The sequence below is a fragment of the Pleurodeles waltl genome, chromosome 3_1 (genome assembly GCF_031143425.1).
Source record: "Pleurodeles waltl isolate 20211129_DDA chromosome 3_1, aPleWal1.hap1.20221129, whole genome shotgun sequence".
Taxonomy (NCBI): Eukaryota; Metazoa; Chordata; class Amphibia; order Caudata; family Salamandridae; genus Pleurodeles; species Pleurodeles waltl.
The window spans coordinates 1,082,868,842-1,082,890,082 of NC_090440.1; positions in this window are offsets into that span (position 1 = coordinate 1,082,868,842).

The following is a 21,241-nucleotide window of genomic DNA, read 5'->3' on the forward strand; positions in this document are numbered from 1 at the left end:
AGTATGTGTGAGTGTGACATCATTGGAGCTGCACTGGGATAGGTTGGTTGGTGAGAAGGGTCACACACGGATTGGAAGCCATCCTTGAGATGCAATTGGCTGAGAACGTTGGTGAAAGGAATCTTGGGAGTAAAAGTAATTTCCTGATTTGATTTGAATACACAAAAAGTAGAAAAGATGAAGTTTTTCAAGGCATTAAAGAGTGCCCTAAAGGGAGATAGATACATCAAAGCGAGTGTTGGGGAGCCGACACCACCGGAGAATACACTGGCTTACATTGTAATGGAGGAGCGAGGTGGCGCGCCATGTCTTTGGTTAAAACGATTGTGCAAGTTGACAGAGAAAAAAGGGAGCTTAGCATTTCCTGAGAATGGAATGTTTAATTTGAGAATTTTGGAGCAATTGCAGATGGCACTATATGAATCGAAGCCCCTTCCGAGACCAGCACAGTTTGAGACATTAGCAGTTTGGGAGTTGGTGGCTAGACAGCAACAGCAAATGAAATTCGAAAGGAGAGCAAGAAAAGTAGAAAAGTCATCATCAAAGGCGAGATGAGATTGGGAACAGAAGAAATGGAGAACACTGACATTGCAGGATGTTAAATTGTTTCCTGCCATTACAAAGGAGGATGAGACAGAAGAAAAGAAAGCACCTAGAAAAACGAATAAGAGTCCGTCTGGGAGTAAAGAAGCAAAGAGGGTTTCCATAGTGGGAGGACAATCAGATGCTGAGGATCTTATTACACAGATATTGAAAGACCGACCCCACCATATGTGGTACATGAGGGTGGTCCCAGTACTAGTGCTGATCCAACAGCCCTGGCACAGGCAATGGGGACAATGGTTCCTGTACAGGTGAATGATGGCCAGGTACAAATTGTGGTTCAGGGTAACCCTAATGTGTTGACTACTTCAGTGGTTCTGGCACAGATGCATCCGCTGCCGGTACAGAGAATTTATCCTGATGTGCCGATTCTAGAGACAACTTCGAACTTAGTGGTATCTACGGAGCAAGTGGTTTCAAGACCACTGCTAGTTCCGACTGAGCCGACTCAGATTTTTCTGCCCAAAGTGCCACAGCACGGGATGCCGAGGTTTATGCCAATAACAGGGACACAGTCAGATTTGACTCCAGCAATGAATCAGAGCATGGGAGTTACTCTTCCACAGATTGCAGGTGTCAGAGCAGCCCCAGATGCAATATCGCTGCCAATTACTGTTGGTCCAGCGGTGCCATTATGTTCGAAGAAGAAACTAATTGAGAGCGAACAGGGAGAGATGTTGCAGAGTTTAATGAGTAGGGGAGTAAATGAACAGGTTCAAGTAGTCTCTTCCATGGGTCAGACCTTTGATAGATCAAGGTCATTATTAGATCTTAGTCCACTTGTTGCACTTCCCAATGCTGTGAACGGGCCTAGTGCAGGCCAGAGCTTGAACTTACTAACTCCGCAGACTTCAAATGCAATGGTACAGCAGGTGCCACCGAGGAACGCGTGTAAAATTTCATTACAAGGATTGACAGCTCAGCAGTTGACTGAATGGTTGGACAAGGTGCACACCCCACAGAATGCTTCCAAGGGTGAGGAGCAGATCAATTGTGCCAGATTGAGCGTGGAAGCAGGTAAACTGGTTGAAGGAACAATGGGTGTGAATAGGCTAGAGTCCTACACAGAAACAGAGCTGAAATACTTGTGTCTGAGAATCACAAGAGAGGTGGGCAAGGTACACCAGAGATTAGCAGAGATGGCAGAGAAGCACGGCATAGAAATTGAGAAAACAAAGCATCTGAAGAGAAGCTACAGGTTAGATTTTCAGGTGAAGGACTTTGAAAACATGAGGTCAGAAGGAATGAAGGCGCACCTTAAAAAAATATTGAAGAGTGCTCAGGTTTGGGAGCCTTGGAGAAATGAGAAGGCAGATGGGTAAAGAAGAGGGAAAAAAAGAAATGAGTTTCTCTAGAGCTGCCTGAAAATGTACAACAGGACAAGGATCCAGTAAAGATTTTACCAATGAGGGAAATCCCAGGGGGGAATTTTGTTCATGTCCCTTGGAAGAGGAGTGATATTCTGTCATTCACCAAATGATTATCCAAAATTGAGAGAGAAGCTGGTTGAGTGGTATCAGCAGACAGATCGGTTTGTGAAGCTCTCAAACTGTCTGTGGGAAGACCTGAATACCTTACTGGAAATAGTGGTTCCAGCTGATTTATGGGTTGAACGTAAAAGAGCTGTAAATTGGCCGACAAGTGAGCCAGAGAGAGATGAGAGTACAGGTGCACCATCTCCTGAAGTAATGAAACATTACTATAAGGTGATTGAGTTCTTGAAGACAAGGATTTTGCCAAAGAATATTGATTGGCAGAGGATCGACAAGACAGTGCAGGAGGTAAAGGAGTCAATACATGCATACTATGAACGATTGTTGAAGGCGTTCAAGGAGTACAGTGGAAAGGAAGCAATCAAGCCAAAAGATATGTTGCATTTTGTGTTCAGGTTTGTGGAAGGACTGAGACCTGAAATAGGTCAGATGATTAAGAGTCATTTGATTTGCTGGCAAGCGAAGCCGATTGATGAGGTGTTGCAATATGTGAAATACAGTAGTGATGAGATCAAATTGAAACAGAAAAAGTTGAAAGAAAAGACGATGGAGATGCAGATTAAGGCAGCTCAAACAGGAGTGCAGGGAACTTTTGTGCAACAGATACTGCAGGAGCAGTGAACTGTCATGTTTCAACCTCAAATGGAGTTAATTTAAATCGTGGTCCGGATTTGAATACTGTTGTGGTTCAGAATGATGTGCAAGGGATGAAGAAGATGTTACTGTGTCACATTTGTGTAGCCGTGGGACATTGGAAGCAGGAGTGTCCAATGATGGTGCAGGAGGGTGTTGTTCAGCAAAATAACGATGTCAGTACATTTCAAAATGTGAGAGGACCAAGACTGAGAGGTCTTAATCCAAATTTTCAGAATAATGTGAATCACATGCAAAATCTACAATCCCTACAGCAGGTGCAAATGCCTCGTGCACAAATGGCACAGTTGCAAACAATGCAGGAGCAGGTCCCTATGGTACCTAGACAGCAAATGCAGATACCTCAAGCCCCGATGGAACAGCAACAGATGATTCTTACTCAACAGGTCAGAGACAAGACAGAATTAGTAACGCAGTGCACCAATTCCCATTACACAGTGAGTATGAAATAAATGGTGATTTGGATGAGTGATAGTTCGGATGAGGAGCCATGTGTGCTTGCAACTTCCTTAGAAGTAGATCAGAGAGGACCCTATGTGAGAGGGAAGGTAATGGGTCACAGAGTCTCAGTTTTGGTGAACCCATGAGCTACATGCTCTACAGTAAGAAGCGCAGCGTCCCCAATTTGGCCCTTTTAGGAACAACAGTTCAAGTCGTGTGGGTAATGAATCAGTATTTGAAGAACCTGATTACAGATCCAGTGCAAGTTGAGATTGGCAATTTTCAGGGACTGCAGAAGTTTGTGGTCTGTGACTCGAGTCCAGTATCCCTACTGGGACGGGACCTGTTGTGTAAAACCAGGTACCTCATTACTTATTCAACTGATGGAATTGAGATCCAGACAAATAGCGATGATGAGGAAGATCCAGCTCCAGAGACCAAGTGTGAAACTGCAAATGAAGAGTATCCCTTGATTGAGTTTTTCCCGAAGTTCACAGTGAGAGAGCTGCATTCTGACTTGCAGGGAACAGTTCAAGAGAACATTTGGCATTTGACAGGGAAAGAAGTAGGTTTGATCAAAGGAGTGGAGTCGATTAAGGTTACCATGAAGCCGAATGCAGTGTTTCTGCAGCTTCAACAGTATAATATGGAGCAAGATGTCCTGATGAGAGTGGTTCAGATAATTGCAGATTTTGTGAAGCATGTTGAAGGAGGTGTTGAGAAGCCCATGTAATTCACCAATAATGGGGTTGAAGAAGCCATGTGGGAAAGTTTGAATTGTTCAGGATTTGAGAAAAATAAATTACATTGTGGTCAACTGTTGTTCCATAGTGCCCAACCCAGCTTTAATAATGTTCCAGATTCTATGTGATGCAGAATGGTTCACAATGGTTGATTTGTCACAAGCATTCTTTTCTGTGCCTCTTCATGAGGATAGTCAGTTTCTCTTTAGTTTCAAATTCCTAGATTGAGTCTACTGCTGGTGTAGACTTCCTCAATGATACACAGAGTCACCTTCCTTGTTCAATCAAATCTTGAAAAAGAATTTGGCGTCATTGGAGTTACCTTTTCATTCGACTCTGGTGCAGTACATTGATGATTTGTTGATTGCATCCAAGACAAGGGATGAGTGTAAGTATGACTTGATTGCCCTGTGGAACCATTTGGGAAAGTTTGGTCATAAAGTGTCACCACTGAAGTTGCAGTACTGTCAGAAAGTAGTGAAGTATTTGGGTCACCAAATTGAGAAAGGGTTGATGAAAATATCCAGAGAGAGGTTACAACGATATTGCAGATAAGTCCCCCGACTTCACAAAGAGATGTCAGGATGCTTCTGGGTATGGTGGGCTATTGTCGCCAATGGATCCCGAATTTTGCAGAGATTTCAAAGCCTTTGCAGAAGCTGACTCATAAGGATGTCACCGATCCTATACTGTTAGACCAGGAACAAATGAAAGTGTTCACTGAGTTGAGAGAGAGTTTGTGCAGGGCTCCACTTTTGGGTATGCCTGATTACACGAAACCTTTCTTGTTGTTTTGTCATCAGCATGATGCATGTTCATTGTCTGTCTTGACGCAGGTCCATAGAGGTGCTCATCGTCCAGTAGCATATTTTTCAGCGACCTTGGACCCAGTTGCAGCAACCTTCAGTGCTGCAGTTGGTCAGAGTCTTTCACAGTGTGAAGGAGAAGTGATGGGATATCTCCTGACTGTAATGGCCCCTCACTCGATTGAGATTTTACTGACAAGGACGAAAACACAATACTTGACTGGTGCTAGGTTGACAAGGTATGAGACGAGTATTCTGGGAACACCTAATGTGACATTGAAAAGATGTACAGTTCTGAACCCGCAACTCTACTTCCAAGTGATACTACTGTAATAGGAAGATGTTGAACATGATTGTCTCGAAGTGACTGCGTTGTGTACGAAACCTAGACCTGACATTAGAGATACCCGATTGGAAGAAAATAACCAAATTGATTTTGTTGATGTTTCTTGTCTAATAGACAACACAGGGACATTGAGAGCAGGATATGCTGTGTGCACAATTACAGGTCCCTTAGAAGTTTCCAGGCTTTGAGGAGTATATTCCACACAAGTAGCGGAGTTGGTCACTCTTACTAGGGTGTGCCATGTTTCTGCTCGTTTGAGAGTCACTATCTATACAGATAGACAATACGGGTTTGGAATAGTTCATGATTTTGGTCAATTATGGTCGCAGAGAGGTTTCCTGACCTCTACTGGCTCGCCAGTGAGGAATGGTGAGAGAATAAAGGAGTTGTTGTATGTGATACAATTGCCTGAAGAAATTGCTGTGGTGAAATGCAGTGCACATATAAAATCACAGGAATACGTGTCACTGGGGAATGAATATGCGGATCAAGTCGCAAGTGGGAATTGTTATCTGAAGAAAGACACTACATGTACAAGTTTTGCATTAAAAGTGATCGACACATTAGAAGAGTTAAAAACTCTGCAGAGCAATGTTGACAAGGTGGAGAAACGATCATGGAGCAAAATGAAATGTGTTCAAAGACAGGATGAGTTGTGGGTATCTGAGGAGGGTCAGATGGTTTTGCCAAATAGTCTGTTGTCCCAGATGGTGAGGTTCTATCATGGTAAGGCACACATTGGGAGTGATGTTGTTAAAAATGGGATCTCTAGTTGGCAGTCGGTTTGCACCCTGTCCCAGTAGGGACCCACACTTTAGTCAGGATAAGGGAGATACCTGCTCAGATAACCCCTGCTCACCCCTTGGTAACTTGGCACGAGCAGTCATGCTTATCTCAGAAGCAATGTGTAAAGCATTTGCACATAACACACAGTAACACAGTGAAAACACTACAAAAGGACACCACACCAGTTTTAGAAAAATAGCCAATATTTATCTATTTAAAACAAGACCAAATACGATAAAAACTCAACATGCAGTAACAAAAATATGAATTCTACAAGATATACTCAGAAATTTAGTTCCTTGAAGTCAATAGCTCCACTTGGGGCTATCACAGCGTCGTGAGCAGCAAAAACAAAAATTCAGGCCTGCCACGGTGTCGCAGGCCAGCTACGGTGTTGGGAAGACCTGCAAACACTACCTTGGATTTGCAGGGCGTTGTGATCCTTGCGGTGAGCTCCGGAAAGGGGCGTCGCCAACGTCGCGGAGTCGGTTCCGGAGTCAGTGCGGAAGTCATAGGGCCCTTGATGTTCACAAGCATTGCGGATCGAACTCCGGGCTGATGAAGTCAGGTGCGCCGGCGTGGATGGCGTCGGGGCTGGGGTGCGAAGCAGGACGATGCAACGTGCGGTGCCCACAGGTCATTGTGCAGGCAGCAGCTTAGTGATGTTGTCCAGTGGCGTTGGTGAGATAGGGCTGCGGTGTGAAGTGGGGCTGTGCGATGTGCGGGGTCCACAGGTCACGGTGCAGGCAGTGGCATCGTCATTGCTGAAGCGCTGTCATCATTAGGTCGAAGCCAGCGGTTCGGGCGGGACGGTGCTTTGTGACTCTCACGAGAAGTGTCCACAGGCCCCGGTGAAGGCAGGATTCCTGGTGACGACACATGAGTGGATGATGCTGGGCCCCGGTGGATGGGGCTGCGGTGTGGGACGGGACGGTGCTTTATGTATCTCATGAGCGGTGTCCACTGGCCACTGTGCAGGCAGCGGCACGGGGGTCAGCAGGAGCGGCGTTGTTGGGGATGCCCAGGCTGCGTTGTGAGCAGGCGATGCTGGAGTGCGGGCCCCTAGGTCGAGGTGTGAACAGCTAATGGTGAAGTTGTCCGATGACGGCGACGGTAAGACCAGGTCGCGGTGCGAAGCGGGGCAATGCGACTCCGTGCTGCGTCAACAGGTCACAATGCAAGCCAGCTGCGTTGTTGGCGACGTAGCAGTGGTTTCTCCTCTTGAGCAGCACAAAACACACAGTTCCCAGTGCTGCAGATCGGGGAAACTGAAGTTTTTGGTGTCCCTGAGACTTCCAACAGGAGGCAAGCTCTACTCCAAGCCCCTTGAGAACTTTCTCAAGCAGGTCACACAGCAAAATTTACCCTTTGCACTCTTTTCAGGCAGAAGCAGCAACTGCAGGCCAGTCCAGCAAAGCAACACAGCAAAGGGGAAGTACTCCTCCTTCAGCTCTTCTCCTGGGCAGAGGCTCCTCTTGATTCCAGAAAGATTCTAAAAGTCTGGGGTTTTGGGTCTTTTTTCTTACACCCAGTTCTGCAAACTTCAAAGCAAAGTTTCAAGTGTTTGCAAGATCCTTCCTTGTCCAGGCCAGGCCCCAGACACTCACCAGAGGGTCGGAGACGGCATTGTGTGAGGGCAGGCACAGTCCTTTCAGGTGTGAGTGACCACTTCTCCCCTCCAGCACGGATGGCTAATCAAGATATGCAGGCTACACCCCAGCCCCCTTTGTGTCACTGTCTAGAGGAGAGGTGTGAACAGCCGAACTGTCTAACTAACCCAGACGGGGAATCTACAAACAGGAAGAGTCACAGAATGGATTAAGCAAGAAAATGCCTACTTTCTAAAAGCGGCATTTTCAACCTAACAATCTAAAAACCAACTTCACTAAAAGATGTATTTTTAAATTGTGAGCTCAGAGACCCTAAACTCAAAATTTGTATCTGCTCCGAAAGAGAATCTGCGCTTTAAGGATATTTAAAGTCAGCCTCCATGTTAACCTATGAGAGAGATAGGCCTTACACAGTGAAAACCGAATTTGGCAGTAGTTCGCCGTTAGGACATATAAAACACACTAGTATATGTCCTACCTTAAACATACACTGCACCCTGCCCATGGGGCTACCTAGGGCATACCTTAGGGGTGCCTTACATGTAGTAAAAGGGAAGGTTTAGGCCTGGCAAGTGGGTACACTTCCCAAGTTGAATTGACAGTTTAAAACTGCGCACCCAGACACTGCAGTGGCAGGTCAGAGCCATGTTTATAGGGCTACTACTGTGGGTGGCACAACCAGTGCTGCAGGCCCACTAGTAGCATTTGATTTACAGGCCCTGGGCACCTCTAATGCACTTTACTGGGGACTTACCAGTAAATCAAATAAACCAATCAACAGTACACTTTACACAGAGAGCATATGCACTTTAGCACTGGTTAGCAGTGGTAAAGTGCCCAGAGTCCTAAAGCCAACAAAAACAGGTCAGAAAAAATAGGAGGAAGGAGGCAAAAAGTCTGGGGATGACCCTGCAAAAAGGGCTATTTCCAACAGATGCTATGGTTCATTTGTTCAAAATTGATTGGTTTAACCCCAAGGTTAGATAAGCAGCTGAAGCAGTCTGTCATCTTTGTGTTATTTGTCAGCAATTAAATGCGGGGAAAGGGACTGTGGTGAATTTGAGCCACATTGGAAAAGCAGGAGGTCAATTCAACAGAATACAACTGGATTTCATTGAGATGCCTGCATGTGGAGGTTGGTGATTGTGTGCGTCTTTAGTCATTGGATTGAAGCATACCCTACAAGGAGAAATGATACCCTCACAGTAGCGATAATACTGCTTAGGGAATTGATACCTCGCTTCAGATTTCTGATCTCTTTAGAATCAGATAGGGGAACGCACTTCAATAATGAGGTGATTAAACTATTGTGTGCAGCATTGAACATTGAGCAGAAGTTGCATTGTAGTTATCGCCCTGACGCCTCAGAGCTAGTGGAGCAGATGAACGGTACCTTGAAGTCAAGAATTGCAAAAATGTGTGCAGCTACGAATTTGAAATGGCCTGATACATTGCCTTTCGTGTTGATGTCTATGAGAAATACACCTGACAGGAAAACAGGACTGTCACCCCTTGAGCTCTTCATGGGCAGAGCAATGAGGGGCCAGCAGTTCCAGCCAATGCACTTGTCAACATATCAGATGATATGGTGTTGGATTACTACAAGGGTCTGGCTGATGTGGTTCAGTCTTTCTCTCAGCAGGTGGAGGTCACCACACTGCCGCCAATCCACGATCCAGGGCACAACCTGAGGGCCGGTGACTGGGTTGTTTTCCGCAAACTTGTACGCAAAACGTGTTTGGAGCCTCGTTGGAGGGGACCGTACCAAGTGATCTTAACAACTATGACAGCTGTGAAGTGTGCAGGGATTCAGAATGGGATTCACACAAGTCACACGAAGAAAGTGGCCTGTCCACTGGATCATGAAGAGGCGTTCTTGAAAGTATCAGCAACTGTGAGACAAATTACAGCATCAGAACTGGAAAAGGAGCAAGGAGGAACTGAAGCTGAGCTTGTCGAGGACGGTTCTATCACTCCTGTGAGAGACGAGGGTGGAGACCTCCAAGAGAGTGCTTGGGAATCTCTCTCGACTGACACAGCAGGACAACCTTGTACAGAGAGGGTTCTCCAAGAAGTTGACGATTTTGAGAGGCAAACAGAAAAAGTGCCAGACCAAGAAGGGGAAGAAGTTGAGCTGGATAAAAGTCAGAGTGATCTGACTCCTCCTGAGCCTGTTGCAGGTCCGCCACGAGAAAACACCATAGAGAAAGAAAAGGATTTGAGTTTGATCCTGAACAGAATACTGACGGAGGCTTCGAGAAAAGGAGACAAGTGGCCTGAATCACAAGTAGAGAAAAGGAAAGAAGTGGTTTTTGATAAATCAATAGAGGAAGAGGTAGATACTACGAGAAAAGAAGATCTAAGTGAAGGAGAGTTGAATGGTGATTGGAAGTTGAAGAGAAAGAGAATAGCAAATCGAAGATATGCAGGTCCTGAATGGACGTATGCAACCACAAATTAATGGCAGCACAAGTTTTGATAGGGAAATTATGAGTCAATATTATGAGGTGACATGAAAAAGATTGAGGAGCTGAACTGTTAAAACAATCTGAGAAATATTTTGAGAAAGAGACTATTGAAAATAACCTGAAAAAGACATTGATAACATGATTCGACATTTTTAAAACCTGATATGACAGGCTGCTAACCAATTTTGACAAGGAGAAGGGTTCCTGGAAGTGAAACTGAACTGCTGAAAGAAGAGTTGTCTATTTTTGATTTTGCTGCATGTTTCGTAAGTTACTTCTGCTTTCTGATTCTTTACAGATCATGGCTGATTTTGACAAACAGGTTAGAGTTGCTAGGCGCTGTAAATATATGAGTATTGGTTTGGCAATCATGTGTGGAATTTTGTTTATAGTACTGATTGTTGGTATGTCTGTTCTTCATGCGAGAGGAGCCAACCATACTTCTGCTGTTGAGACTACCACACTAAGGGCCATATTTATACTTTTTGATGCAAAACTGCGCTAACGCAGTTTAGCGCCAAAAAAATTAGCGCCGGCTAACGCCATTCTGAAGCACCATGCGGGCGCCGTATTTATTCAATGACGTTAGCCGGCGTTAGCCGCCGGCGCTGTCTGGTGTGCGTTAAAAAAAACGACGTACACCAGGCAGTGCCGGCGTAGGGGGAAAATGGCGTATGGGCGTCCACAAATGGTGCAAGTCAGGCTGAGGCAAAAAAATCGCCTCAACCCGATTAGCGCCATTTTTTTACGACGCCCATCCCCCATTGAAATGACTCCTGTCTTAGCAAAGACAGGAGTCATGCCCCCTTGCCCAATGGCCATGCCCAGGGGACTTCGGTCCCCTGGGCATGGTCATTGGGCATAGTGGCATGTAGGGGGGCACAAATCAGGTCCCCCTATGCCACAAAAAAAATGTAAAAAAAATACTTACCTGGACTTACGTTAATGTCCCTGGGGTGGGTCCCTCCATCCTTGGGTGTCCTCCTGGGGTGGGCAAGGGTGGCAGGGGGTGTCCCTGGGGGCAGGGGAGGGCACCTCTGGGCTCATTCTGAGCCCACAGGTCCCTTAACACCTGCCCTGACCCAGGCGCTAAAATCCGGCGCTAATGCGGGTTTTTTTGACCCGCCCACTCCTGGGCCTCATTTTTGCCCGGGAGTATAAATACGACGCATATGCATCGGAGTCATTTTTTAAGGCGGGAACGCCTACCTTGCATATCATTAACGCAAAGAAGGTGTTCACGCAAAAAAATGACGCTAACTCCATGAACTTTGGCGCTAGACGCGTCTAACGCCAAAGTATAAATATGGAGTTCGTTTTGCGTCGAATTTGCGTCGAAAAAAAACGACGCAAATTTGGCGCAAACGGAGTATAAATATGCCCCTAAATGCTTTATAGAGGGTTAAGTTAGATGAGAAGTATTTGCATGCGCAAGGAGAACTTCCTTCTAATGTTTTCTATCGCTTATTGAGTGAGTATGTTGAGATAATGGATATAAGGGATTGTCTTGTGTGTATGCGGATTCCTTCGTCAGTCGAAGAGGGAGTCACTTATCATAGTCTTCCACTAACATATGGCATAAGTTGTAGTTTGGTACTAACACGGTTTTATAACCAGGAGTACATTCAATATTTTTACTCTAATCATGATGTTGTGTTTCCGTTTGTTCCTATTATTAGGTATTTGAGTAGAATAGCTAAAGATAATGACATAGTATTGGTTAGAGGATTCTTTGAACCTACACTAATGCTTGGGACAGCTTATGGTCCCAAAAATAATCTCACATGCTTGCTTACATCATTAGAGAAGAGCTTCTTAGATCATACTGATGACAAGAGAAAGGCGCTAAAGGCGAAATTAGAAAAAGGTCTAGGGAAAAGGACTTACAAGAATGATTATGCTTACAGTGCAATTAAAACACAAGAGAAATTAGCCTTAGAGGCATTACACATAGGGAAGCTTTGTGTATATAGGCCAAAGTCACGCACTGACACTTTATTTATGGGTACGAGTGAATGTAGGCATGTGTTTTTGTTTCAGACTAAATGGACCTTTATGTTGAATGGACAGGGCCCTGCGATTCCGGGGATTTATTACATTTGTGGATTGAATGCTTATTATCATCTTCCAAGAGGATGGTATGGGACATGTTATTTGGGGATAGTATTACCAAAGATTTATCAGATAGAGGATTAGAAAAAGTTTCAGAAATTGACTGAATTACATCATAAGAGACAGAGGAGAAAGTCCTCTTTTGTGGTAGTGGGAGATATATTTGGAGCTGTGATTCCTTCACTGGGAATCATCCTGAACTCAATCAGAATTCGAAAGTTGTCTACTATTGTGGATAACATGCTGACAAATTTTACAGGGGCATTACTCCTGATAGAAACTGAATTGGCTGCGGATGGAGCTTTGACTCTTCAAAATCATCTTGCTGTAGACATTCTTTTAGCGAAGGATGGCGGAGTCTGTGAAATGATTAACTCTAGGCATTGTTGTTCTTACATACCAAATAACAGCAAAGAGATAAGAGACTTACTTACTAATCTGGCTAACGCAAATAGTAATTTGAAGGAATTGAAAGAACCAGGTGTTTGGGAAAAGGTTGGCAAGGGGTTTGCTTCAGTGGGAAATTGACTTAGTAGTATTTGGAATGGGGTACTATTGAAAATTATACAGGGAATATTAATTGTGATAGGTTGCCTTTTAGGAATAGGGGGTTATGTCAATTATGCAAAATAATTCAATTGAAAAGGTCTAAAAATAATCAGAGGAGGGAAGAAAGAAATAGGGAAAGAATCTATAGGGAAAATTCAAGGAGAAGATAAAAAGTCGAAGAGATAAAATTGTCAACATTTGGGTGGTAATTTGGTGTGATGACATATTTGGTCATCAGAGGAGGGATTGCTGAAGCAGATGTCTTAATTAGAAGTTATTAATAAAATGTCTATGTATTTTGAATAATAAACTTTGTAGAAAATAAATAATGTAGAAAAATAATGTGCACGTTTGAAATTGTGACCTCGAAGAATGGCCACCAGTGTTCATGAAATGTACTAATCCATGCTTAATTCTTATAAAAATATTGAAAAATGTAATAGACTAACGTAATAATATTTCTTATTAAGGGTTATGAATTATGGTTTAGATTATGAATTGTAGACCATAACTTTAGCAAGTGTCTTGGCCTAGTTTTGCCAGGCCTCATGCAGAAGCTGTATTTCTTAGCGTTTTAAAAATGCTGACAGAGTGAACTAACTGTGAAATGCTCATTGTTTTAATAAAATGCTTAACCAAAGCTTTCTATGGGAACCGACGGACAGGAGATGATGTTCTACAATTGTATCATATTGTATGTAAAATGGGCTAGATGTACTTTCCCAGGATGCGAACAATGAAGTCACTGATTGGAGAGGAAGATGCAACAATTTCGATACCTGACGAGCTGGATGATGAGAACATCGTAAAGCGGACCAATCAACAATGTGCGAAGTGTGAAATATTTGAATTCATAGATTTGGGACAGAAAGACTAATGGGTAGAGTAATAACCTATGATTAATTGACCAATTGGAAATTGGGGGATAGTTTGGGTGACTTTGATATAACAACGTGACAGAGGGAAGAGACCTTCAGACCCTATTCAGATTCTAGGCAGACCACTATTGAGAAGAAGAGATTTGAGATTATGTCATTGGGCTCATACTCTCTGAATGAGAGCCTGATGTGTTGTTGATCAACTGATGACCTGAGGACGAAGACTGATTCTGTTTGCTGACCCATACGATGGCGAGGTAGATATGACAATATGACTGAAATGTATTTTTGTGCCTTTTCTTTCTAGGTACCAACTGTGCTGTCTTAGTTTTCCTTAGCTAGATGTTTTCTAAATTCTTGTTCTAAAATGTTTTGCATGAAGCCCCACATGCTGATGCTAATCTGGGTTAGATGAGGGTTTTCCTACCTGACGACTGACAGATTATAGAGACAAATGTTTGACGGATGTTTTGCTGAACTTTATGGACAGAGCTGAAATCTTGAAGCTGATTCTATTATTGATCTGCACTGATGCTCTAGAATGTATTGTGATACAAGTCATAATTAGATTGTGTTTCTGGCATATTTTGGCTAATTAATATAGTTCTTATATGCATTTGAAATTGAGTTTGAGTATTAATCCATATGACTTAGTATTATAACCCAAAAGGGAAATAAAATTACTAAACTTTACTAAAAGGTGTGGTTATTCATGGTTGAGAAGTCATGGTGTGTGACAATTACTGACTTCAATTTGATTATTGATCATTGATTTGACTGATGAATATTGATTTTTGTGTATTGATTATTGTTTACTATGCTAGAACTATGGCAGGATTATTCTAAGCAAGTCAAAAGGTTCATCGACCTATACGCGTCCCCTTTTAAGTTTACTTATTAAGGACCGGTGCCTTAACAGAGTGCACAGGCAAAAAAACTCTTTATCAGATTAAGCCATTAGAGCACTTTTCTCCACCTGTGCAATTCGGCAATAGCTTGATCATAGAAAGTGTACCTCATGTGCAGAGCCCTGAGTCAAGACCATCATTGAAGGATGACCTTGCGGGGTAGGAGAGATTGTGAATTAGATGAAGGACCATAATTGAAGGATGACCCTGTGGGGTAGAAGAGATTGTGAATTAGATTAAATTTCCCTGTATCCTTCTTTGGTACAAGCCCCAAGGGAGAGCATATTAAATGAGAGACTGGTGGTGCTTCAAAGGGGCCCTCCATCCTGCATACGGACAATTATTTGAGAATTTTGCCCCTAGCTATAAGTTGGTCAGTGATTATTGATATTTGGTTTCTAGCTGGGTGGGAAGCAGGAATGACCTTGGAAGGAATTCGGAAGCCATATTAAAACATCTGAGTATAATTTGCCTTCTTGTATTTGCTCAACAGGTGAGCCAAAACATGCAGTTTAATTGGAGAGAGGGCTTTTGCCAGAGGAAATTTTTTATTGCTTTGGATAGTACTGCTGTTTGTCCTTTCTGGGTTTCCTGAAACACTTTGGGGTGCCCCTGTATTCAGCATTATATTTGGCAGAATGAGCATGAGTGTTCAAACCTGCTTACTGCCCCCTTCAAACAAGTTTTCAAACGGCCAAAAAGAGAGCTTTCTGTCATTGATGTCCTTTTGGAAACAAAAGGAATGTCTATACCTAGAAGATCCCTGCCCTGACCTAATCTCAGGAAACCAGCTGTTGACACCCCTCTGATTCCATGCAACCTTAGGCCAGTTTGCCTTGATTTGACTGAATTTGGTATTATAGTAGAACCAGGCACTGTTGGGAAAATTATAGGAGAAGGAAAGGTATGCAAATAGCTGGGCTTACAATAGGGGCAGAACCCTGTGACCCAGTTCCTGATGGTCTTATCAACCCAAACTGTCTTTGCTTTTACCTCACCATTCTTATCCAGTTTTGCCCTGTCTTCTACCACCCCTTCTTTAATTAAAGAGAAAACATTGCAAAACTCCCCTTTATATATATTTTCCCTTATGCCGGAGGGGGCAGGCCATATTAGTGACCCTGCTGCAGATAATTCCAAAATTATGGGGGTGGTAGTTCGAAGGATTGAGCACAGCCGTACCCAGTGCTCCACCAAAAGTTTGCTGAGGGGGTGGCGTGCTTACCTGGGGACAGCCCTGCTGTGGACCATTCGGTAGCCCCTTGTGATTAAGCTTCCCTGATGTGACTTTATGATTGAATGACTTAGTCTCTTTTTCGAGGTGAAAATCCTTCGACCGGGGTAAACCTGGATCTTCAGCCGACGTCCATGGAGCCTTCCTCAGATACGCTGGCTGGGAGGTCCCGGTCAACTTTTTACCTTCGGGCTTAGTGTCTTTTTCAGAGATTTTCTTTACCGGGACGAACCAGCAAATCAGGCCGGGTCGCGGTTGAGGCAAGCCGGCTAGAGTTGCCGCGGCGGGTCGGTCCCTCTATGGAGCTTTTTTACAAAAGTTCTCCAAAGTTCTCCAAACTTCTGGGGCTTCTCCCAGATGTCTTTTTAAGGTTCTTTTGAGGTCCACAGCTCACCCCAAGGGTACAGAAGTTCTGAGATGGTCCTTGGGGGGGGTGCGGACTACAACTCCCAGAATGCACCTGGCGCAAACTCCTTTTTGGCCACGGGACAGTGGTCAGCTGGTCGCTTTCTTCAGGAGTTGGTGCAGGTGACTCTGGTTAGCAATTTTCCACCTGTAGCAAACAGGGAGTCCCTCCTTGAACCAGTTGAAGCCAGGCAAAGTCCTTCTTGTGGTGAAGCCCAGGTGTGCAGCTGGTGCAGTCCTTCTCAGTGCAGGTTCCAGGTGCAGGCCAGGGGTCCAGCAGGGCAGTCCTTCTTCTTCTGTAGTTCTTCCTTGTTGGATGTGGTAGGGAACTGAGGTGTGGGTGCAGGTCTGCCAGTTTTATCCTTGCTCCTGGGTGAAAAGCAGGGAGGTCCTGGTTCTCCAATCAGGTGCAGGGTCCTTCCCCCTGTGATGACCATTTCCTGGGAAGTGTAGCAAAAATCAATCCCAGGAGGCAACATTCTCTAAAAATCCATCATGGCTGAATCTGATTTTTGGAGGTTATATCTGGCTGAGCCCACCCATTGGCGTGGCGAAAAATCATAAACACACCCCTCTCCTGCCCTCTTCTCCTAATCTAATCAAGGGGGCACCTAGTTGTCTGGGGTTGCAGGATGTGGGGGTGTTGCTGGTTGCTCCAAATGTCCTTCTCTGCCTTTGAAGACCAGTTTGGCAGCCCTCCCCCTTCCTGCCTCACCATCTGCTGAGAGGAGATTCCTTCCCACAGGCACATTCCTTTGTGTGAATCCCGGCCACTTCACATCTCATCAAGGCAGCTTGGCCAAGCTGCTAGAGGCTGGCCAATGAGAGCACAGCAGCAAAAACAATGCAGGGCTGAAATTGGCAACTTTTCAGGTAAAGTTTAAAACTCTTTACCTGAACAAGTTATATTAAATCCCACAACTGGAAGTTGTGGGATTTATTACAACAATTAATTTGATACCAAATTCTTGGTATGCATTATTTAAGGCAACTTTAAAAATTAAAATAAAGTCTCCCCATTCTAGCCTATGAAAGCCATTTACTACAATGAGGGAAAAACGAATGTGGCTGTTTTTACCTCACCAGGGCTTACAAAACTATTTTTATAAAGTCCCTGCTTATAGTTACAAGGCACCCAGCCCTAGGGGCACATAGGGCACACCTTAGGGGTGACTTATATGTACAAATAAGGTAGTTTAAGACTTTGGAACTACTTTTAATTCCAAAGTCGAATTTGCATCTAACTTTAATTTAAGAGCAGCCAGCAAGGCAGGCTTGCCTTTAAAATGACACTGGGCACCTCAGCAGTGCACCTATGGGTGCACTACCTATGCTGTGGTCCCTAAACCTACATGCTCTACCATATACTAGGGACTTATAGGAAGGTTGACTTAGCCAATTATACTTAGCCTAATTTGCATATCCATTTTGCACAGAGCACAGGCCCTGGGACTCGTTAGCAGTACCCAGGGCACCATCAGAGTCAGGAAAACACCAGCAACAAGTGGAAAATGGGGGCAAAAAGTTAGGGGGCCTCTGCAATCAGCCCTGTTTTCTCACATGCTTTTTTTGTGGGCCTGCAATGTTGATGACAGGGGTGGCTCAGTAATCCTCTGCAGGATCCAGTCCATTCCAAGTGATTGTGCTTCCTCCAGCAACTTCCTCACCAGGATAAGCTGTTCATCTTTTGTGGTTTCAGTCAATGAGCATGGGTCTGAACCTCTGTGGCGTTCTGCAGGATGAACTCATTTTAAGAGACATGCTAAAACAGCATAAAGACCAATGTTAGTTTTGTTGTGGTCGTCCTTGAAGCATGGGTAAAGGAGAAGGCCAGAAAAGGGAACCAATCCACATTTATTTGACCATTTGTCAATAAAATGGTTTCCCTTCATTAGCAGCCCCACAATTGACATGTTTGGGGTCCCCCCATTGCTGTCAACCTCACTAAGACAGCAACCACTGTGCACAGACATGGCGCAGGTACCCTCCACTCTCGTACTTCCACAAAATCCGGAAATTAGTGTACTGGTGCAGTTCCCCCTTTACTGCAAACATTATAACCTTTTTGACCCCCTGCAAAAATGCAGGCAACTTGCCCACGATCACCCCTCAACTATGTGGCAGGACTGGAGAAAGACCAATGGTCTGGTGCAACACTTGCTCACGAACCTACTGCATGAAGAGTCGAAGTTACATTAATGTTTGGAAACCCACCCATTCCTCTAACTGATGGGCTCCTGCCATGCTAGATTGTGATTTGTGGATTTCACCCTAATTTATAAATCACAGCAGCCCACCTAAAAACCCTGGGCGGCACACTTGGGTGTCAGTAAGAGTAAGAGGAAAACTGTAGCCAGTCTCATAAGGCTAATACACGTTTCTATTTATCCCACCTTTAGCACGCCCCCAGTACTATCGAACAAAAAAATTGTCTAGTGGGGAAAAATTGCTTCTTAGGAAAGATGTGATTCCAGCCTAATCTGCAGAGGATGGAGATAAGAATCATGGTGTCATGTTACATGATTCTGCAAGCGCAGGAAACAAATGGATTGGCACATCCTCGCACATCCTCCCGTAACAGAGGACACTTCCCTAAAGTGTCCCCATGTATTTATAGATCCCAAAATGTATTGGAATATTATCAGTTTTGACTGAAAGACTCTGCCCGCCAGAAAGAGGAACCCGTAAATTAGCTGCTTGAGCCGAATATAAATAAAAATTGAAAGCATCCAGAACATAAAAAAAACCCGACTTCATTCTTGGGTGTACATAAAATACATGTTTAAAATAATGACGTATTGCTGCCTGTTTTTCGAGAAAAAAAATCATCTAATCACAAACTTTTCCTAAAAACCTTTGTGCCTTCCAAGTCACAACTGCTCTCAAACACGGAATGAAGAAAAGAAAGAGGCAACTTGTAGCAGACGAACAGGAATCAAACATTCCACAAGCCCTCGTAAAGATAAAACAGCAACTTGAGCTGTCCCTGGAGCATCAAAGGAATTTCTCATTCCTATGCCTCAACCTCACACTAGGACTCATGCAGTGTACGTGATGAATATTCTATGACAAAATTGCTCCTGCCCGCCCAAACTGAATGCCCTATCCTGCAAAAATTGTTGATCAAAATCGTTGATCTCCTTGAAAGCAATTCATCCCATGGCGAAGGAGCATCGAAGCCCCCCACCAGCAGCAGACGCTGCAAACCTTTCACCACGAAGGGATAATAAACTATGGCCTGTATTTATACTTTTTTTAGCGCCGCATTTGCGCCGCTTTTTGACGCAAAACGGCGCAAACCTACAGAATACAATGGTATTTTGCAAGTTTGCGCCGTTTTTGCATAAAAAAACGACGCAAATACGGCGCAAAAAAAGTATAAATACGGGCCTATGTTTATTATCCCTTCATGGTGGAAGGGGTGGGGCCACGAGGTGACCTGCACTGAGGGGAGTGCACTGTGCACTCCCTTCAGAGCGCATTTGTGTTTGGCCAGCAGTCTCGGACCTGCCAAACACACATGCACTATCGGCTCTCTCCCGCCCAACAACCTGCTCTGAGCAGTGTCAGGATTGGCTGCAGGGCAGGCTGGGAGCTTGTGCCTGCCTGCAGCCAAAGGAGACAGAGGAGAGGTGCGGTGAAGAGCGGGGACATTTTTATTTTATTCTATTTCATTACATTTTTTACGGGACCCTGCACGCTGACTTCCCCGGCGCGCGCCACTCCCACCCTCTCCTCATTAACGATGCGAGCCGCAACTGTGACCCAAGGGTAGGTCGCTCCCCCTGCCGCTGCAGCTCCTCCAGGTTCCTGAGTTCCTGAGACCCACCCCACAGTAAGTACCCCCCACCTCCCAGCCCCTCGTTCTGCCCCGCGCTACTCACCCTCTCTCCTGCTCCTGCTTCTTTTCCTCTTTCCTTCTTCTCTGTTCTTCCTCCTCGCTCCTTGTCTGTATTCTTCTTCTGTACTCCTCTTCTCCCCGTCTTCTCTCCTCTTGTCTTCTTCCTCATCTTCTGCTGTGGTATTCTGCACTCTGTTTCTTCGTTTTTTGTATCTCCCTCCGTGTTCTTCTGTGTTCTTCTGTGTTCCTCTGTCTTCTTCTGTCTTCCTCTGTCTTCTTCTGTCCTCCTCTGTGTTTTTCTGTCTTCCTCGGTGTACTTCTGTCTCCCTCTGTGTTCTTCTGTATTCTTCTCTGTTCTTCTGTCTTCCTCTGTCTTCTTCTGTCTTCCTCTGTGTTCTTCTGTATTCTTCTCTGTTCTTCTGTACTCCTCTCTGTTCTTCTGTGTTCTTCTGTGTTCTTCTGTGTGTCTTCTGCTCTTCCGGTCTTCTGCTCTTCCGGTCTTCAGTCCTTCCGGTCTTCTGCTCTTCTGTTCTTCTTTTCTTCTGTTCTTCTTGTCTTCTTGTCTTCTTGTCTTCTGCCTTCGGCTCTTCTGCCTCCTCCGTCCTCTTCTCCCCGCGCCTGCCCTCCTGCTCCTGCCTCATCCCCCTCCCCCACTCGCATCCCCCCTCTATCTCCCCTATCTAACCCGTTCACTTTCTACCTCCCTCACTCCTTCTATCTACCTATCTCTCCATCTCTCTATCCCACTATCCAACTCCCTCACTCTCCACCTCCTCCTATCTTCCTATCTCTCTATCTTTTTCCCTATCTATCGATTTCTCTATCTACCTTTTCTCTCTACCTATTTCTCTATCTCTCCCCCCCTCCCGCCACCCCCTCTATTACCTATCTTCCTATCCCCTCACTCTACCTCTCACCCTCACCCACCTCTACAACCCCCCTCCCCTATCTTCACAACCCTACACCTATCTTTCTCCCTAATCTCCTAAACCTCCTAACACTCTCCCCCTCCACCCTTAAACCCCCCTCCCCCAGCTCTTCTCACTCTACCTGTCCCCCCCCTCGCGCTTTCCCGCCGCGACCTCCTGCACACCCCCGCCCCCCAGCTCCCATTCGCCCCCAGCTGACCCCTCCCCCCTCCTACCTCATATGGCGGCCGCTGCGCGACAGTGGTAGCGACCCTTGACCCAAGGGTAGGTCGCTCCCCCTGCCGCTGCAGCTCCTCTAGGTTCCTGAGTTCCTGAGACCCACCCCACAGTAAGTACCCCCCACCTCCCAGCCCCTCGTTCTGCCCCGCGCTACTCACCCTCTCTCCTGCTCCTGCTTCTTTTCCTCTTTCCTTCTTCTCTGTTCTTCCTCCTCGC